The following is a 19695-nucleotide window of genomic DNA, read 5'->3' on the forward strand; positions in this document are numbered from 1 at the left end:
TTAATTTTAAACTTTTAATATTTATTTTTTATAATCGTACAAAAATGCTAGCTGTGGACCCCTCGAGAACTTGACAACTTTTTTATACATTTGTATTGGTTGTTTCCGTTGTGCTTAAAGGAAATGGCTATGCACCAGGCGCTTCCATATTCTTGTAGATGGCTCATATAATTGGGAGGAGACGCATGGTTTTTTTAAATTGTTCGATTTTTTATGTTAAAAAAAGTACCAACTTCTCGTCAGTCCGCGTGGACATAAAATCAAATTCTGTCGATTGCATCGGATTCGGGGATGCCTTTTCTCTCAGGAACGGATGAGATATCGTTAATCCCTTGACACAAGTTTTGTTTTGTCGAGTAGTGTAATCAGCGCAATAGGAAGTGAGCAAGCAAGTTGCTATCAAAAGTTTTGCTAAACGAGTTGTTTTACGGAAATTGTCACAACTCTGAATAGAAAATAGTTAGAGTTATGACAATTTCCGAAAAAAAAGTCGAAGCAAAAAATGTTCGCGTGAAGTGGATCTATAAATAGTGTAAATCAACAAATTGGGTAGAATTAGGAGCGAGCGTTTAAACTGCCAAACCTACGAGAATTTTACCTACTTTGTTCTAGAAATCAAGAGGAAATCAAGTTTTTTTTCGCAAAAACTTAACACGCAGGCTTGTGTGTGGAACAAACAAATGCGTGTTTCTCAGCTTGCTTTTTTGCATACGGGATATTTAAGCGAACATGGGCAGTGAACTACTCTAAACTGATAGCGAATTTGTATATCCAAGATGAATTATTGAAAAAATGCATGTACTTTACAGCAATCTTTTTTAAGGAAAACATATGTCTTATTGTCACATGGTCGCAACGCTTGCTTAGAGCGTATCTTAGACCTTATATCTTCCCAAAAACCGTCAAGCTCCAAGCGAAACTAACTTGGGAACACCGTGGTCGCAACGCTTGCTTAGAGCGTATCCTAGCCTTATTCCTTGTCCCTGGTGCGCGGTGGAGATGGGAGCGGCCGGCAATGGACGGCTGTCATGGTGGTGAAAATCTGGTTCAGGTGGAGTTGGTTCTATTCCCAATTATCAATTCCTAGGCAACTTGGGCATAGACAATCGTCACATCACATGGCGAAATCCAGTCTGCAATCCGTCACATAAAAAGTACAGGAAAAGTCAGTAAGTAGTGTTGTATGTAAATGTTAGTCCAGGTTTATCCTAGGGATTAGGTAGTTAGGTCAGTTCAGGTGTAGGAGTCCGTCTAACAGGTCGTCAGCTTGAATCCCGGGGTGGATGGTAGCTGAGGTGTAAAATGATATTTGGATTGCCTCACCGTTTCAAGCTTCTGGACTCCTATTTTCGAGAAGAAATCTTGCAACAGCGAACGCCAACGCTATGCTGTAGAGCGATTCGATTTTGGAACTTGATAACCGAATGTATAATTTTCTCAATACATTATCACTGACATATTGGTCGCCATCTTGGACTAACAATTCCTAGGGTACGTTACCCAATAAAGAACCCCTTTCCTATAGTGGACACAATTTCAAGCATGTTATAAGTTTAAAAAAATATAAGAAGCTGCTTTTTTCTGGTGTCATCTTGTATCCTTGGAAACGAACTTGATTTTCAATAAATGTGAATCGAAGATTTTCGTTAACACGAATATGACAAAATTGTCACCGGAAAATTTGATCTAAGTGGTCCCCCGAGCAAAAATTTACAACCAAAAAATTTAACTAAAAGTGAACGTGTCTATTTATTATGTTAAATTGCCTTACCCAAAGCGTTCTCAGTCTCAGATGGTAGTCCCAGATGTCCCCTACAAGCTGCAGGTCGAACCGAGTTGATATCTGGATGGAACACTTTTTTATTTGAGTTTGAAAATTATGCTATTTTTTCACTAAAATGTCAATAACTCCCTTTAGATTCAACCAATTGGGATGCTTCTCCCTGCATTTTGTTGCATTTTTAAGCCCTTTCAGATGCATTTTGAATTTTGAAAATAAATTGAATTTTGCCTAAGCCTTTTTAAGATTTTTGACGTTTTTAAACCATCAAACTTTGTGTCCCGATTTGCCCCACTTCCCGTTGACCTAGAGTGCTCATATTTTGGCCAGATGCTAGTTTCATATGTACAAATTTCAGGCAGATTGGTGAGTTCCAAACGACGTCCCATACAAAGGGGTATGCCCTGTTCGTGGACTCGCTCTTAACTGAAGCATCATAATTGCAGTTCGAAATGATATTTTATAATAATAAATCAATAACTAAAAATTTTTTTTCAATAAATATGCGTGGTTTTATCAGCAACTGTAAACAAATCTATTGTTTAGTTTCGGTCAACCATTTATGTAATTAATATGGAAAAATTTGCAACAAAATTACTTTTTAAAATTATATTTATGTTTACAGCGGTTTTTGAAAGTTTTCTCTGATTTTTTCCGAAATAAATATGTTTTAATCACGGACATGACACGGGGTTTCAAAAAGTGAAGCAGGTTTTCTTTGACTAGGGGAAATCTACCCTTTCCAATCAAACACCTATCTTCGTCATATGGAGAGTTTGATGCTCGATTAAAGCTCCAAAAATACTATTTGGGCTATAAACTTACCAGCAACAGCACCGCCTCGAGTAAGCACTCAAATGTATGCCACTTACTGGCCAAAAAGATCACATTTAATGCACTTTTGATCATAATTTGTATTTTGCGAGATTTTGTTGGCACACACAGTGACACACACGAGAATCCCTCAAACGCTTAATGAATATCGCCAAAATTAAGTTTTCACTTTCGCTTACTTTTTCACGGCGCTTAAGATATGAAATTGCTTCCAACTACCGGCAACATGTTCTTTTGATCATTAGTAAGGCACTCACTTGAAGAATAATCCCGAAAAATGTAATAAATTAGCAAGCGCCATCAAAAAAACAAACGCGCCAAGTCGTTTGACGTTTCAATTTTCACTTTGCATTCCAATCGAAGGCTGAAGAAAACCAAGCGAGAGACGAAGGAAAAAAAAGAACAAAGGCTGGCCGTCAACATCACCAGCAGCACAGCCAGCGATGCCAGGAAACTTTCCCTATAAATGCCACTTTTCGTGAGTGTTCGTTTGAACTGTCAGCGCAAATGGCAACACTCGACAGAGTGTTGGAAGAAAAAAGAACTAAGCCGATATTAGAAAAATGGGCGTGGCCCAATGCATTCGCCTCGATTAGAATACCCTTGGGATTTTTTTTTGTTAAATGCTTGGTAAAGATATAGAATAACTTTTAGTGAAAGTGAAAATAAACAGAAATGTTCACAAAAACTTGCTCTACTCGTTGGTGTACTTGGTTTTAGTAAAATTCAAGGGAGACTCTAGATTATCCAGCATCATTCAAACACGACCGCTTATTAGGATTAAAATGGGTAGATTTCCCCTACTTCTTGGCGAAAACCAGCGCAAGCGAGATCGCTTATGTCAAAATCTTCGCGCCACGTGGTTTAAAACGTAAACAAAGCCAGCTGATGATGCTAACTCATGGGCATTTTTTGAAATAGTCGTATGAATTTATATTAAAAATGCCAATTCTACAAAACTTTCGGCAATTTTAGTATCCATGATAAGTTACATAGAATCATAAAGACAAACTTAATGCAACCAAACTGTTTCTAGCACCATACTAATGCTAAATGTTTTAATTAATTATTGCATAAGACATTTTGAGAAATCATGCGTAATCACGCGATGCTACTTTGACAACTCGAATGTAGATGGCGCAAGTGATAGTTTGCTTCAGAAATTTGAAGAAAATTTGTCCCTGGTGTCATGTCCGTTCGTCCGTGTTTTTTGGTTGTTTAAAGCTAAATTTGTTAACAAAACATATTTGTTCATGATGAAAAGTGATCAAAATGCATCTTTTATTCATTATATCTATCATTTGACCTACACCATGCATCAAAACATCAAATATCGGTTAAATTTGATATAAAAATAACAGTTTGCCTATAGTGGACCCGGGTCCATCATCGGATTAGGGACCCGGGTGCATTATAGGAAAAGGTGGTCCATAACAGGCACAAAAAAACTTTTTTTTCTAATCGCTATTTTTCTGCTCAAAAACAAATAACTGATGAAACTAATAGTCAAAATTGTTTAAAAGACTTAAGATTGCATTGTTTTGTATAAAGGGTTATGAAAAAGTGCTTAAAATATTGAAAATATGTGAAAAATGAGCTTCGGCTCTACTTAGGGGCCCACTAATGGTTAAAATACCCTAGCTCACTATTGAGCATTTGTTGTACAGTCATCCCACATATTCGGAACGGTTTACAGATCGGCCGATGGTCAAAAAATCATAGAAAATCAATAGTCGAACATAATGTTTTGCTTTTATCTTCATGTGGAAGCTTTTCTTAAGATCTTTCGATTGAGGTATAGACCGGCTGCAGTTTTTTACGTTTTATGTCAACTTTTAATGAAAAACATTGACCCATGAAAACCACAAATTCGGAACACTTTTTTCTTACGGATGTAAACAAACCTTGGTTCTCTCCAGGAGTACAGATTTTTAACAAAATAATGACTTCACACACTGAAATCAATGAAACTCAAGCTTAGTGATGTTTTATACATGGTCTGATGTAAATTTCAGTTAAATTCAGGTGTTCCACAATTGTGGGAGGCACAATAACAGCCCACAATTATGAAACAGGCAATTTGGAGGTAGTGTTTTGCTGCTCTGGATAAAATTGTCTTGAAATGAAGTTTTTGTCTAAAAAGTACTACTTTTACTAGTGAAATAGCCAGAGAATGTCCAAATAAAGGTCCTAAAAATAGTAGGGTCGACAGAAAAGCTGCATTTGGCATGCTATTGACAAATTACCACAAAAGTGTTCCGAATTTGTAAGTGTTCCGAATATGTGGGATGACTGTACTCCAGCTCAACAACGAAAAATATGACAATTTTTTTTTTCTTGGTTCGATTATCCAAAGATTCTATAATTCGATGGTTCGATTAGCCAAAGTCAAATTTCTCCGAGGATTGAGTAATCGAGTTTGGACTGTAACCTAAGTAGGCTTTCAGGATTTGGGCAACATAATAAAACATTTGTTCTAAAATTGGTCAGGGGTGTCCGACGACGATATTTTCAAAACACTCATATTGTTGCCCATCTTTTTTGAGGATCTGGGCAGGCTAGTGTTATATTGCAAAAAAGTGTTCAAAGAGATTTTTTTTTTTAAACTAAATCAAAACTCCCTTTTTATTAAACATAACTATTTTATCAAATCATATTAAATAGTTTACAATCCGCATGTCTGTGCGTGCCCTTACCTGTGGTGTGGCAGTTCACAGCCAATAAAAGTGGCCAAGGTTCTCACCTTGGCCCGTTTCCAGGAAAAGTTCCACCAGGCGTATGCATAGAGGGCGCCTGCCTGCCATCATCGCCGCTTAAATGTCGGCATATTCGCACAAAAGATGTCCCTTGCCCAGGAGCAGAGATATTCGATACCAGTTTGAAATTGTATCGAATTTCGCACGCGCTTCGTTCTACGGTCGAATTAATTTGAGCCTGACCGATCGCCGCGGGCTAAAAATAGAACTTTTTTTTTGTTTTGTGTATGTCATTGAACTCATTGCTAAATCAATTTCAGGGTCGTTTTGAAATTACGTGGATTTTCAATGAGGGTCTATTTGTGAGGATGCATAAATCAACACTTCGTCTTTAGTGTTGTTTGCAGAAATGAACCTATAAAAGAGCCCTTCACAGGGTTTGCGTTATCACAGTAGGCCAAGAAGACGCCATGCTAGCACGATCGTTTGTTGCACTAACCGTCTTGGTTCAAACTATACCTCCTACGGAAGCCACCTTCGATTTGATGTTTGTGTTTAAGGTGAGTGTATGACCAAGTTAGCACAGTTTGTCAGTATTTTTTTTTCTGCAGATTGCATGGGACTTTTTCTTGAGTTTGATGGGTGAGGTCTCCATTGGAAACTCGGATTTTCAAGACACTTCAGCAAATTTGGAATTGTTGGAAGCTAGTGAAAGATTACCTCCTCTGCAAGAATCGGAAGCACCAGCATCGGAGTTATCCGGATTGTTGAAGCTGATGTTTAAACTTAGAGACGAATAAAGTACGATTATTGTATAGGGACCATCCATAAACCACGTGGACACTTTTTTGGGAATCTGTTACCCCCCCCCCCTCGTGGACAATTGTCCATACAAAAAAAACTTTTTTGTATGGATCGTGGACAATCGCCATACCCTCCCACCCTAATGTGTCCACGTGGTTTATGGATGGTCCCATAGGAAAAAATGCATGTCTAAGAATTTTTTTTGATTTTATAAATCAGATAAAAATTCACTTTTACTAAATGAAATAAAATACTTCGCAGGAACGGAAACAACGTTCAAAAACTGGTGAATTACAAAATACCCAAAGTTTCACAATTCACAAAAATAGCGAGATACCCAAATAATCACACAATCAACCACTGAAGGCACATCGTCCGTACAACTTGTGCTACTCATATTCCAGACACTATCATCCAGGGTCAACCGGTAGCCCCCATGGAACTCACTCGAGTGGCCAACGCAACCGAAGGCAGCATTCAACTTGTCAACTGTCTGCGCATCATCACCACCACGTTGTCGTCGTCGTCCGATGTCCGAGAGATGCAATTTATCGACACCCAATCCACGACGCGTTTAGTACACGAGTAGTTTAGGGTAACTGGTGCAATGTTTGGTGTGTCAGCTGAGGAAACGCAACAGCAAAATTAAATTTAAAGAAGAATAAATGTCAATATTGTAGGTTCCCAAAATAGGTCCAACCACCCCGCAAACCATGACATATCTACTTGACCAAAGAGCAGAGGCGTGTGAAATTGGCGCTCCAGGAATGCTACACATCTCTCGTGTGGCGCGGCACCTTGCCCCAACCATATGGTGTGTTGGTCTGTGGGCAGCTTCTGCTTCTGTCTCCCCAAAGGATATATAGAAAATCGACCGATACGGCAATGGCACAGAGCGCAACGCTAATCGATTGGACTGGTTTTCTGCCACATCCCCCCCCCCCCCCCCCCCCTCTCGAGACAGGAAAACCATTTATTTATGTGTGATTATCGTTGAGAAAGGCGATAAATTCCTCATTAGCACGTTTCGTTGGAACTCTCGATAAGGCCCCCGCCCGACCCATCCGTGTGTCGATTGAATGACCAAGTTGATGACTGTTTTTGATCGACGTACAATGTAGACCCAGGTGACACTAAAATTGTCGTAATCAATCCATGGTTTCATGGTTGGAATTTAAAAACGAGCATGGAGCAATGTTTTGAGCTATTCAACGCCCTTTGCTAAAAAGCTGTTCTAGCCATATCATCACCGCTCGGATGGCATCTAGGAGAAAACACGTTTGATCACTTTGATATGTCAGATATTGGCACACAATTCTACCGCTTGTTGGTTGTTGCTTGATCTTGTGGTTATATTTGTAACACGGTCATCTTTGTAACGACGCAGCTCGGAAGGCATGGAAAAGGCAATTAAAACGTCAAGATTGTTTCAGGGAATGCTACACTGCCAAAAATACACACTTCTCTTTCAAGTGTACATGCCACTTAACTTTTTGACATGAGGTCGCATTTCGTTTTCAAGTGTCAATGTTTTGAAATTTATCACATGCGGCAGTATTAACTGGTAAACACTTAAATTATAAATGTTTGGCATTTGGTCCTTATGTACATTAGGGAAAAAGTTTTTTTTATGGTTCCCTTGTAGGGCATGTTTTCATGTTATCAGCTCATTTGGTAAACTGGCATCAGGGTTAAAGTTTACATGGAATTACTATGGGAAATTGGAACTTTTGTTAACATGCGCCAATCTGGTATGGTCAGGCCTAAAGGGAATGGTCTGGAGAACAATTTTCCGAAGAGAGCATACGGATTCGTTGTACCTAGACCTGGCGCATCGGCAAACAATCCGATGTCTCTGGAATCAACGGTTTTCCCTAAAAAGCATCAAATTTTCCTTAGCATGCTATGAAAGCTTGATGAACACCGCGACGCCATATGTCAGGCAGCTACCACGTGGTTGAAATATTTGCAAAAAAAATACAAATTCGCTATGCAAAGATTCTGAACTCGACTAAATAATATCAGGATTACTCGAAATGATCATTTTCTAGTTAAAAAAAGGTTTGCAATTAAATATTCCAGCCGTTTCTCACCCACGTGGTAGCTGTCTGACATATGGCGTCGCGGTGTTCATCAAGCTTTCATAGCATGCTAAGGAAAATTTGATGCTTTTTGAGGGAAAACCGTTGATTCCGGAGACATCGGATTGTTTGCCGATGCGCCAGGTCTAGGGACAACGAATCCATATGCTCTCTTCGGGAAAAGTGTTCTCCAGACCATTCCCCATAGGCCTGACCATACCAGAAGTTGGCGCGTGATTTTCCCAGACCGGTAGGAGCGTTTGAACAAAAGTTCCATTTCCATAGTAATTCCCATGTAAACTTTAACCCTGATGCGCGCAGCCAGTTTACAACCAAATGAGCTGATATTTGGCATGAAAGTCCCTATGGGCATGCCCTACAAGGGGAACCATACTAAAACTTGATCCGAGAACTTTTTGAAAAACGTACCCACCCTAATGTACATTCCATTTGTGATTCAATGCATGGTTTTTTTCATTTCCACATCGCCATTTTTTGTCTGTCAGTACATGTGAAAATTTGTTGTCTCCGGAGTTTTATAAAAATATATCAAAAATAAAATCAAAAAATGTACAAAGGTCCTGTTTTCATTTAGTAGATTTCTGCAGAACTAAGAAATGGTGAGTTTTCAATGTTCAATGTTTTCCCGTTTCACAGGAAATCTCCTGGGCTTTGTCGTTTTGGGCAGTTGCTTCGTAATGAACCTTAACGAAAGCATTTTAAGAGCGAGTCCACGAGCAAAGCATACCCATCTCGCATCGACCTCACCAATCTGCCTGAAATTGTCAGGGGTTGTTTGTACATATAAAACTAGCATCTGGCTAAAATATGAGCACTCTAGGTCAACGGGAAGTGGGGCAAATCGGGACACAAAGTTTGAAGGTTCAAAACCGTCAAAAATCTTTAAAAGGCTATAACCACGGGTATGAATCTTCAAGCAATTTAAATATGGCGACTTGTATCAGAAGAAAATGAGGCATTTTCGTTAGTTCTCACTGTTCTGTGTTCTGCGTGCACGTCCGCAAATATCGACCACACACATACTAACACAAAGCGCCACCAAGAGGCAAAAGGTAGTTACGAATATTTTTGGCACTTTTGTTAAAAAATATGCGGTTTTGCAAAAACAAATAACAAAACCAACTTTTAAGTGTAGTTCGACTATCAAACTTGTAATTCGTTGCTGATTTGTTGGGATTTTTTTTTAAATAAAAAGTTTTTTTGCAGCACCCCTTTTGGGCGGAAATGTCTGTTGTCACCTTTTGGTTCCTTGGATAAGCCATGAATAATTTCACAGTGTAATAAACAGGGCAGCTACCACCACGCGGCGCCACCGTTTTGATTGAAAAAATGATACAGGTTTTTCAGACGAGTTTCAATCCCGTGCTATAACTTAGGCAAAATTCAAAATGCATCTGAAAGAGCTTAAAAAATGCAACAAAATGCAGGGTAGAGCATCCCAATTGGTTAAATCTAAAGGGAGTTATTGGCATTTTAGTGAAAAAATAGCATTGTTTTCAAACTCAAATAAAAAAGTGTTCCATCCAGATTTCAACTCGGTTCGACCTGCAGCTTGCAGGGGACATCTGAGACTACAATCTGAGACTGAGAACGCTTTGGGTAAGGCAGTTTAACATATTAAATAGACAATTTTACCTTTAGTGAATTTTTTGATTGTAAATTTTTGCTCGGGAGACCCCTTAGATATCATTTTCTGGTGATAATTTTATCATATTTGTGTTCCTGAGACAATTTCACAAAAGAGCAGTTCTCTCAGATTTCGGTCATTCGATTTTTTTTTGTATTTTTTAATCCGACTGAAACTTTTTTGGTGCCTTTGGTATGCCCAAAGAAGCCATTTTGCATCATTAGTTTGTCCATATAATTTTCCATACACATTTGGCAGCTGTTCATACAAAAATGATGTATGAAAATTCAAAAATCTGTATCTATTGAAGGAATTTTTGATCGATTTGATGTCTTCGGAAAAGTTGTGGGTATGGATATGGACTACACTGAAAAAAATGATGCACGGTAAAAAAATTTTTGGTGATTTTTTATTTAACTTTTTGTCACTAAATTTTTTTTTATTTTTTGATATGTTTTAGAGGACATCAAATGCCAACTTTTCAGAAATTTCCAGGTTGTGCAAAAAATCTTTGAGCGAGTTATGAATTTTTGAATCAATACTGATATTTTCAAAAAATCGAAAAATTGGTCTCAAAAAATTTTCAACTTCATTTTTCGATGTAAAATCAAATTTGCAATCAAAAAGTACTATAGTGAAATTTTGATAAAGTGCACCGTTTTCAAGTTAAATCCATTTTGAGATGACTTTTTTGAAAATAGTCGAAGTTTTTATATTTGATCAGTAGTGCGGTGCCTTTGTGGACGCGCAGTCCTGTTTTTTCGTGTTATTTTCCGTCTCTTTTGTGTCGCTGTTCGAGTGCATGGGGTGATTGGCTATTATAATTAAATAATGGCATCAGTAGTGTGGTGCTTTTCGGGACGCGCAGTTCTGTTTTTTCCCTCTTTTTTTTTCTTTTTTTCCACTCGCGTTCGTTGGCCGATGAGTTTTTTTGTGTTGTTCTCTATTTATAGTTTTCTATAAAAACGTACCTATTTTTTTAGACTAGCAAGTCGTATTGCTGGATTAAGCCCTTTCTATATCATTTCAATAATCATTTCAATAAATGAAGCCCTTCCTACATCACCGTTGATCGGAAGGCACGCCGACGGAGAATTTCTGGAGAATCGCGGTCGAATTAATACTATATTTAAATCCCTAGATAGCTATCTTTCCGCAGCCGGCTGCCTAAAATTTTTTAAAATTTCAACCGATAAACAAATTGCTTATGGTCGCATCACCTACCACAGTGAATCCTGACCTCATACCCATCTTACTAACCTCTCAAAACTCATGTGATACTTTGTCGGAGACGCAGTCGATTTGGCGGTCCCATCACTCAAGTATCGGACTAACATTCCCATCCACTTCCCCGTGTCTTACCTCTGGTCGTGGCCGGCGTCGGTATTGATCAGCATGATAGGGACCTTTGAAAATTGCGAAGGGGTGATGATTGGTTCCTACTTTTCATCTGTGGTCCACGGAGCAATGTTTGGGGGTCCTGGTCAATAACGAAACAGCAGCTACGGGTAGACACCAATGCTATGCTATGCTATGCTAATAGTCGAAGTTTTTATATTTTTTTAAATTAGTGCACATGTTTGCCCACCTTTGAAAAAAATATTTTTGAAAGGCTGAGATAATTCTCTATATTTTGCATTTTTGAACTTTGTTGATACGACCCTTAGTTGCTGAGATATTGCCATGCAATGGTTTAAAAACAGGAAAATTGATGTTTTCTAAGTCCCACCCAAACAACACACCATTTTTTAATGTCGATATCTCAGCAACTAATGGTTCGATTTTCAATGTTCAAATATGAAACATTCGTGAAATTTTCTTTTCGAAAAAAAATATTTTCAATTTTTTTAAACCAAGACTAACATTTCAAAAGGGCCAAACATTCAATATTACGCCCTTTTAAATTGTTAGTCTTGGTTTAAAAATTTTGAAATTTTTTTTTCTAAAGGATCGGAAAATTTCACGAATGTTTCATATTTAAACATTGAAAATCGGACCATCGGCTGAAATATCGACATTAGAAAATGGTGTGTTGTTTGGGTGGGACTTAGAAAACATAAATTTTCCTGTTTTTAAACCTTTGCATGGCAATATCTCAGCAACTAAGGGTCGTATCAACAAAGTTCAAAAATGCAAAATATAGAGAATTATCTCAGCTTTTCAAAAATATTTTTTTCAAAGGTGGGCTAACATGTGCACTCATTTAAAAAAATTAAAAACTTCGACTATTTTCAAAAAAGTCACCTAAAAATGGATTTATTTTGAAAACGGTGCACTTTATCAAAATTTCACTGAAGTATTTTTGATTGCAAATTTTATTTTACATCGAAAAATGAAGTTGAAAATTTTTTGAGACCAATTTTTCGATTTTTTGAAAATATCAGTATTGATTCAAAAATTCATAACTCGCTCAAAGATTTTTTGCACAACCTGGAAATTTCTGAAAAGTTGGCATTTGATGTCCTCTAAAACATATCAAAAAATAAAAAAAAGTTTTAGTGACAAAAAGTTAAATTAAAAATCACCAAAAATTTTCTTACCGTGTATCATTTTTTTCAGTGTAGTCCATATCCATACCTACAACTTTGCCGAAGGCACCAAATTGATCAAAAAATTCCTTCAAAAGATACAGATTTTTGAATTTTCATACATCATTTTTGTATGAACAGCTGCCAAATTTGTATCGAAAATTATATGGAACTGAAACTAATGATGCAAAATGGCTTCTTTGGGCAAACCGAAGGCACCAAAAAAGTTTCAGTCGGATTAAAAAATACAAAAATTAAAATTTAAGAAAAAAGGACCGATTTCGTAGAGAATTGCTCAAAAGAAACATGCAAGTTTTTACGATGAAAGTGTTATGTATGTGATAATGCATAATAATGACAAAATAAAGTTGTATATAAAAGTAATGCAATGATTTTCTTATATTTAAAGGGATAAAATGTCTGTTTTGAAAAAAAAACCGTGTTCTTGATTCTCATACCCAATGTTAATGAAAATTAAGTGGAAATCTATTGAATTTGACACGTTTTGTTTCTATGAAGATTCAAAAGACTACCACATAAATTTGTGTCGAGACAAATGCGGCGGATTTTAGTGTGAAACACTTACTTCCTAGGTGCGATATTTTTGTAGTGTATGGATTCGATAGTCCCCACTGAGAATTTTGGCTCGAGTTGAGTCGATCTGGCTCGAGATCGAGCCTGAATCGAGTCGAGGCTCGAGCCAAAATTCTCAGTGGGTCAGATGTGATGGACAAAATCTTTAACCTGGAAAACTCGGCGATCTTAATTCAAGATCTGTGCACCCTTAAGCTTAAGAGGAAGCCGAGAGTATAACTCTACCAAAATCAAATGGAGAGAATAAACCTCTCACACGTGAGAGTCCTTGGATTATTCTACGGCTCAGTTTAAGTAATGTTCATTTCAATTTCAAACGATTCTCGAATTGAACACCCGCATGCCGTAACTTAAATTTAGTAGGGGGTGCACTTATTCAAAAGTAATACTACATGTATAGCAAAACTTCCACAGAATGAGCAAAAAAAAACTTGATGATTCTGCAGTGAAGTATGTCTCAACAGTACAATCTTGCAGCCGTTACATACAATGTAAACAACAACGAACGGCCGTTTTGCAACCTGATTTCAATGCACCGATCAACTTATTGACATCGATAAGGCCAGCGCAAAAGGGGAACCGGTCACCATCGGACGGCGTTTAAGGGCCATATCTCTGCACTGTCATGTGACATTATACGTGATAAGCGCGCAGTGATATTTGTGGCGAGGTCTAATTAAGTTATCATAATGAAATTGAGACCCTATTTAGTTAATTAATTGAATGGGTGTAATTTAATGCCCATCGGGAGCCGGTAGCACTGCCCACACTGCTGTGGTCATCGCGGATTGATGGGACGATATTTGCATAACATTTTCACCACCGGTTGCCGTCAGTCGGCGAGTTTTTAGTTACGGACAAGTTTTCTTTTCATGCACTCAGGCAGTGCATTGATCGCCACGGCAACCTAGATAATCCGTGCTGGGGGAAGGTTCGCGGAGAGGTTAACGGCTGATCAAGTAGCCAACTGAGTCGCTATAAATTTCAACAACTGTCACAGTAGTACCACATTCGACCGCTAGGTGTCGGTTGCTTCGAGTGGGTCATCCTCCCGTCACGGAGTGCACCTACTCGGGTTGGTGGCCAAAACACGAGCGTCCTCCTCCGAAAAGATTTATGACTTTTTCGTTCCGTGCAGCTAGGCCATCCGGGGTAATCTGTGGGCGCCATCTGGGTCGCTGCATTGCTGGCTGCTGCTGCATTGAGGTTAGATTCGGGACCAGGCCTTGAACTTTGCCAAGATGGGTGCTTAGGCGGTCGTTAGCATCGGCGTTTCGGAGATTTTCGGGGTCCCACGGTGCAATTATCTGCTTGGCCCTCGTTGGGCGGTAGACGCGGAACCAAGTGCATCGGGATTGGGATGCGCGCAAACTGAAACCGACGCTAATAACGAACCTGCGGATGGGTTGCGTTTCGGACTTGCCCGTTGGGGATTTAGGGTAGGAAAATTTTAAAATTAAGTTCAGAGTGTTTTCATTCGATGATTGTGATTGATACCTAAAATTAACAACCATTCAGATGAGTCAGCAAAACCCATAAATAAAATGAACTTCGGATCTAAAAATCGTCTGCATTTCTACAATCGACAATTTTCTACTAAGAGCAGGTAATATCAGCTTTTACATCAGAAAAAAAAAGATTTTTTTGTTAGAAGCTGGGTGCAGAATAGTTGTCCACAAAGCGGCCTCAATTTAGAAATGTCATAGCGGAACCAATTTACTGTTTGATAAATGATGCCTAGAAGTGACAAGTATTGTAATCGATCTACAATTTACTTGTCAGGAATAAAAAAATCGAGGGCGTCGAGTTTTTGAGTCAGTCTTAAGAAAGAGATGAAATCGAGATTGCCATAATTCGTCGCTAACATTTCCATAAGCGCTATGTCTCACTCAAAACCTATGTTTACGAATTGTTTACGACGAATTATCAGTAACTGTGAAAGTGAATGGCACCTGCCAAATAACATTGAATAATCTCCTGTATTATCACTGCGCTTCAAAGATACATGATCTCGTAACTTCCATCCGGTTGCTTTTCTGATTCACAAAATTCCCTCACTTCAAAGAAGGACTCTTTTAACCGCCCATCGTCTAGTCTACGAACAAAAAAAGCACGAAGAACTTAAACTTATCATTAGATCCAAAATGTTTCAAAACGAGTCACTTCAGCAGCAAAAAATATGTCACGCTTGAGCTTGAACTAAGCCTTCTACTTTGTTTATGTTTACAGCTGTAGTGCAGTTGTATTAGTGAGGAGCAGTGGGGATCATTCGGAAATTACGTTACGCATTCTGTCTTTTCAGCAACCAGGTTAGAAGCTGGGTGATGAATAGAGAGAATGCGTAACTTGATTTTCGAATGATCCCACTTTGTTTACATCTACAAGGAGGAGGCTGTTCAAGCACAAACATGACTTTTTATTATTGGTAAACGAGCTGTTTTATAATCAGTAGTATGTGTTTTATTTTGTCTAGTTTTTGACTTTTTTTTGCTGAAAAAGTGTGTGTGTTTTCAAGTTTCGATTGGTTAGAAGAGGTTTTTCATTTTTACGGGTGACGAAGAACTGCGGCGAGAGTGTCATTCTGCGATTTCGCAGATAAATTCCCTGGCTGATTTTGGAATCCTGCAGCACTTCCTGGGCCAGCGATAACACATCGCTAATTCTATCGAAGCTGATCTAACAAAAAGAGAAAAATGTCACTAAACTAGTAGGTTTTCAAATGGATTCAAACTACAAAGACAGCTCCTAGATAGATACAACCGCATCGACTCCATAATTAACTTTCATTCATAATTATAAAAAATGACGATCGCTCCTTCAGCTTTCTTAAGATTTGTTAAGTTCAACTCCAGGTTCCAAATGCCAAACATTTTTAATTCTTGCAGAAAAAAATAATTATAGATAACAATACTCTCTACTTTTGGCGAACAGTAAATTGGCTCCACTTTGGCAGCTCAAAATTGAGGCCGTTTTGCGGTTAGAAGTTTCAAGGTCGATAATTTTTTTCCAATTTGTTTTTTCATCTCATCAATATTGGTCCGAATAAAACCAGGAGGAAAAATATTTCAAAACATTTCTGCAATTCAAAATATTTCTGCATTTCAATTGTAAACCTTTTTTATTGAAATGTCTAACAACATTGAAGAAGCAAATGTAGAGCAAATTACACTGTAATAGTCGAGGTAAGGGACCATCCATAAACCACGTGGACATATTAGGGGGGGGGGGGATGGGTGGAGGTATGGCGATTGTCCACGGATTTCCAAAAAAGTGTCCACGTGGTTTGTGGATGGTCCCTAATAGTAGAATTTTGTTTGTCCCGGCTTCAAAGTGAAAAAACAATTTGATATTTTTATTTAACCAAATTTTTCTAAGGGCCAACCATAAACCACGTGGACACTTTAGCGCGGGGGGGGGGGTTGCGGTTGTCCACGCTCCATACAAAAAAGATTTTTTTCTGCAGACAATAGTCCACGAGGGGGTTCGAGATTTCCAAAAAAGTGTCCACGTGGTTTATGGATGGTCCCTATTTATTTATTTTTTTAAACAATATTCTTACTTATTATTATTATTAAAAAGTGATTAATATCAATTGAATTATCGGGATCACATAAATTAACGGTACTCATCAACCAGAGCTTTTTGCCCTGATATTCGCGTTCCTGGATTCAGTTCGTAAGTTCGACAATTTGGAACCAAACACAACAACTTCCTTGGTTGCTGTACACTTTGAAGGGTAATTTTCCCAACATAAAGTTAGGGGCAGGGGGGCAGAATAGCCCGCCTAAGTGAAATGCACCAAAAACCATAGAAAAACATGAAAACTTATGAATTCAGTGTAGTAGGCTTATGCTTTCGGATGTTCCCTTCAATGTTATATACTTGGTTGATTAAACTTTTCAGCTTAAAACTGTTTTTGAGCTACTTTAAAAAAAAGTTTTTTCGGCTTTTTTCCAGGGTGTGGGGCAGAATGGGCAACCATGCGGGGCAGAATGGGCCACCTTAGAAAACAAGCCATTTTGTCTAATACAACGTTGAAGGGAGATACGAAATGACTTAAGGTACTTTTCTAACATAGTTTCCATGAAGTTAGACCACTTTAATACAAATAGTCAATTACCAAAACAAAGATTTTTGAAAATAGTGTTAATACGTTGAAAAAGGACACTATTTTTACAAATAATCATCAAAACAACTTAAAAATTAACTAATGTTGCATTAAACGTGATTTGTGAAGCTACCAGGAGTGAAATAATCCATTTAGCTCAAATTTTATAAATTTTGATTGTTTTTATAAGGCAGGATAAGGGTGGTCCATTCTGCCCCCAAGTGGATTTTAATTTAACACTTCCACCACCAAGTCTCTAAATGATTTGAAGGTTCCGTTGTTGTTTGTATACCTTGGTAGTAACCCCTAGTAACGTTATAAGCATTGAGCAAACTTTTTCAAACAATCCAACTTTTCAGAAAGCTTATTTAAAAACCTCGAAATAAACAACATTTGCGTAGTTTTGTCAATAAATTTACATTTTTGCTCATAATTCGAAAAATACAATGAATTCAAACGTCGTTTTCGGTATGGTGAAGTTATTTGACGTCCTTTATAAGACCCTTGCCTTACAATTGGTCTAAATCCATTCTAAAGCCTAAAACCAAGGGTGGCCCATTCTACCCCCCTGGTCCATTCTGCCCCCCCCCCCCCTGCCCCTATACAAAAACGAAATAGCTGTCAAAAGTTGCTACTAAAAAACGTTCAAATTTTCCTCCCCTAATTTGCATCATATCAGCATCTTCTCTAATCCATCGTTGTGTCTGCAGCAGTTCAGCAGAGAAAAGCAAAACCGCTCCAAATTAGAGAACACAAAAGGTATCAAAAGACCATAATAATGATATAGAATTAGATTTTCTCATGCGCTTTGTGTGCACAAACACACTAATGCTTTGCGAAATTTGGACCCCCACATCGGGCCGAGGAGATGCACGAAATGTGCATTCGTCTAACAGGCCCCATCTTGAGGCTGTGTGAGTTCTATGAAATGACCGAAAGGGAGCTTAACAAAAAATCTCCTCCTGACAACAAAAGCACAAAAGTGAACCCGAAACTATAAACGCGATCAACATTAAATTTGTGAGAATGAGCCGAAATGCAAACGAGATGAGAAGGCAAACAAATAAAAACCTAAAAAGATTTAACGAAAAATAAAGAAAAAAAAAATCTTGCAAACGATACCAATCGGTAGCGCGCATCTGAAAAATGCGCGAAAAGAACAGGTAAAAAAAAAGCTCCAAATCACCTCCTAAAAGCCGCGAAGTGCAGCAGCGGTGTGTGCTTGGAGAGGAGGAAATTTGGGAAGGAGGTCGTGGGATGGGTTCGTCCCAGCAAAAAATGGGGTGAATAGCCCACAGCTCTGATTTTAGAGACCGCTCGGGATGCTTCTCTTCTACCTGCTGGAGGACCCACTCACTTGCGCAAAACCTGCCAAATAAGTCATTATGAATTCTAAAATGCAGTTTCAATCTTTACGCGTGGTCTTTCGGCTCTTCTTTTTCACTCTCTCTCTCTCTTTTGTGTCTTCTCTTCATAAATTTTCCTTTGATCTCGTCTTCGTGAGCTTTGTTATAGATTTTTCGTGTTTGAGGTTGTTTTTTTTTCTTCATCATCACCAACCAAAAATGCACTTGCCCCTGCAGCATCCATACCAGTGCGTGTTGCGTGATAAATTTGGCTGAAATCAGTGCGGGGATTTAAATATTGCAAACGTTTTTTTGGGATATGTGAAAGGAAGCTACCGATTGTTTAATTGTCGCTTCAGGGCGAGAGAAATGCATACTTTCAAAAAAGAACAAAATAAATAATATTATAATGTACAGAATAAAAAACTTGGAGATTTAAACAACGATGGATCATAATTCAAGGCATAACTACATTCAACAGAAAAAGTGTTGTTTGTTCATTATGTAGTTGCCCTACAATCACAAATATACAAAAAAATGGATTTATAAACAAATCTAGATATTTTTGTTTTAAATATTATCAACTTGTCTAAAGTTGATTGTTTCTATGCCTAAATTTCACCAAAACCATAATTATCCAGTCAAACATTCGGGGACAATAGGGAAAAATCGTTCGGTCATGCCATGTTTTTGTTTTGTTTCTGTGGCCCCCTCAAAATGGGCATTAGGGTGGTCCAAATCTGGGTACCTTCTAAAATCGATGATTTACCCGTCACCAGGCTAAATTACAAATTTGCGCTCGTTCTGTACACGGGAACCCCACCACGTAAGTCCTTGAAGTTCGTTATAGATGTCTGACCCTTACAAGACCCTTACGTGAGTATACCCATCTGATTTTGCTGCAAAATAATTCGCATTTTCTTCTGTTTCTTTTACACAGAGAGAAGGCATAACTGTTTTTTTTAAATTAAATGTATCTTTATTGAACATTCTTATAATAATTACATTTCATTTACATTCTAAGTGGTATGGCTAAATGCTCTTCATCTTTGTTGTATTTTTCGTGTTATTATTACTTTTCACATTCATTTATTTATTTCAAATTGATTAACATTTTTACCATTATTCGAATACATTTGGATAAAAAAAAAAGAAAAAAATCACTTAAAATAACTAATCCTACACGGAGAGACCGGGCAAATCTAAGAAAATCTTGGTTAATTTAACTAAAAGTATGGGTTAATTTTTTACACAGCTTTTTTCAACAATCGATTGT

General features: G+C 37.9%; 1 long non-coding RNA gene across 1 annotated transcript; it reads left to right on the forward strand.

Moving 5' to 3' along the window:
- The first annotated feature begins 5782 nt into the window (after positions 1-5782).
- On the forward strand, positions 5783-6743 carry LOC119765465. The gene is made up of 3 exons (XR_005276751.1): positions 5783-5870; positions 5922-6111; positions 6376-6743. It is a non-coding gene; the product is annotated as an uncharacterized LOC119765465 (long non-coding RNA).
- Positions 6744-19695: the final 12952 nt, after the last annotated feature.

This window comes from Culex quinquefasciatus, chromosome 1, assembly GCF_015732765.1.
Source record: "Culex quinquefasciatus strain JHB chromosome 1, VPISU_Cqui_1.0_pri_paternal, whole genome shotgun sequence".
NCBI classification, from domain to species: domain Eukaryota; kingdom Metazoa; phylum Arthropoda; class Insecta; order Diptera; family Culicidae; genus Culex; species Culex quinquefasciatus.